This window comes from Limulus polyphemus, unplaced genomic scaffold (assembly GCF_000517525.1).
Source record: "Limulus polyphemus unplaced genomic scaffold, Limulus_polyphemus-2.1.2 Scaffold1158, whole genome shotgun sequence".
NCBI lineage: Eukaryota > Metazoa > Arthropoda > Merostomata > Xiphosura > Limulidae > Limulus > Limulus polyphemus.
In genome coordinates, this window is record NW_013666768.1 from 240,529 (window position 1) to 242,647 (window position 2,119).

A 2,119-nucleotide genomic window follows, 5' to 3' on the forward strand; every position below is an offset into this window, starting at 1 on the left:
TGTTTTTTTGTTTCAAAGCCAAGTGATTTCTTTAATCAGGGCATTAACAACCTGATTGTAAGATGGGGAAAGGCATCATTGATAAGAATGGAAATTTTCGTTTAATAAAATATTTGTTTTGATTTTTAAGTTATTCGTGTTTTCTCATCTAAAAAAAGCAACATTAATTTCTTGACGACCTAATATTTCAAAACCTTTCATCTTGAATAAGTTAATCTCATAGGAATTCAAAGTGGAATCTTCTGTTTCTATTGTTATAAATAATCTATTCCAAAAGAAAATGTTGGGGAGAAAGACATTTTTTGAAAGAAATGATATGATAGGAGGGGAGTGGCATGTGGGTTTGATTTGTATTGTTTATATTAGTAAAGCAAGAAGATTGGAAGCTATAAGTTAATATTATGGCTTGGCAATGTTTATATTAAAAGTGTACTTTGTGCCAAACTGATTGTATAGGGTCAGAAAGAAAATATGAAACAGGCAATTTGGAGCTAAGAAGTGTAATATTGTACATAAGTGAATATTAAGAATTTATTTTGTTATATAATTTTGAAATTGGGAAATCAAAACGTATATAATACTAAAATTTGATTTATAACCTGTTTTGATGCAAAGTTTATTAATGATATGCACAGTTTGACCCTGTGCTGTACAACTTAAAAAATGATGCATCAGAATATTTATTATAGTGTTGAAACATTTCATGTACATCAGTATGCTCTAAATGATATGGGAATTGATGGAAGAGGGGGGGGGGGATCTTTGAGTGGTTACTAGGATACATAATAGTCTTAGTATATGATTGGAAGAATAAATCATGCCTTCATGGCAATATACATCAAATGTATACTTTGGTTCTGGATGTTGTTTTTTTAAGTTTTGTTTCCTGAATTACAAGTTGCACCTTTATAATGCATTGTTGTTTTAGTAAAGTGCGAATTGCACTGATATATTGATAACAACTATAGAAACACTTGTTGGTCATCTAAAACTACTGATACAAGTTACTGAATGTTTTGTGTTGGCATACAAGTTTGTTAATTGTTGAGTACTTTAACAATATTGTAATGTTTAATATGTTGTAGTTTCTGTAGACCACTAAAATTTAGTGTGAAAGGTTTTGTAGAAGTTACTAGATAGTATTAACATATGGCAGGTTGATAGGTTTTATCAGTTGGTTTTAACTTTTTTAAGGTTTTAAATTTTGTCTTGTGTTTCAATAAAATGTTTAACTCTTTTAGCACAGGCTCAGTCCCTGGGACTGACCTTGTAACCATTTTGTGCTTGTTATAGTTTTCATGCTATAACTTTTAAATCAGTAAGCATATGTTAAAATTTGTCAGGTCATCAATAAACATTACAGTGCTTTCATACACAAAATATTAATTTTTTTTCTATTAAGTCTTAAGGTTTGTAAAGCAATGTTTTTCTCATGCCTTTTTTTTCTTTTCACATGTTGCCTATCCAACATGCAAAGCAATTTTCTTTTTAAGATTAGAAATACTTTTATGCATCAGAAAATTTTCAAATTTCACATGCAAAATTTTGTTATCAAATGTTTCTTAAGAAAAACTATTTTATCCATTATTTTCTGTAACGAATCTGTACAGATTCAATAGATTTGACTGATCTAGTAATTACCATAGAAAAATTAGGTAATAAATATAAAGTATGCCTCTTTCATTCTAGAATGACAACAAATTGTAACACGAAAACATAAATGTTTAGACTAAATAGCTTAAATCTTATAGCATTATACATTTATATATATATGTGTGTGTGTGTGTATGTATATATATACTGTTACGTCTCCGTTTGTTAATTAATTTTTCCGTAAATTCTTTCCAACTAAACTTTAGCGACACAAGTCCTTCCTTAAATAAAACTGGTTTATTCTTTCTGAATGTAACTTTACGATACACTTAATTTCAACATACGCACTAAAACGAACGTTAACTTCAACAATACTCCCTGACTGCAAATCAATTACTCACTACCTACACATTGTCCCATTAAGTTGTCACCATCTTGTATATACCCGACTACCGCCAATCTAGTAATCTCGGGAAGGTTCAAGAAAGAAGTGGCGTGATACTAGTCACGTGACCTCGCTTAGTAT

The 2,119-nt window shown here is 29.7% G+C and overlaps 1 protein-coding gene and 1 long non-coding RNA gene across 3 annotated transcripts in view; one reads left to right on the top strand and one right to left on the bottom strand.

The window, feature by feature from the left end:
- Positions 1 to 2,119, top strand: part of LOC106462408 (aspartate aminotransferase, cytoplasmic-like) — a 35,945-nt gene that overhangs the window by 16,384 nt on the left and 17,442 nt on the right. The gene's annotated exons all lie outside the window — the stretch shown is intronic.
- Positions 1,930 to 2,119, bottom strand: part of LOC111086515 — a 14,286-nt gene continuing 14,096 nt past the window's right edge. The window contains exon 3 of the long non-coding RNA XR_002611235.1: positions 1,930 to 2,107. This is a non-coding gene — a long non-coding RNA (uncharacterized LOC111086515). The remainder of the gene's footprint in view (positions 2,108 to 2,119) is intronic.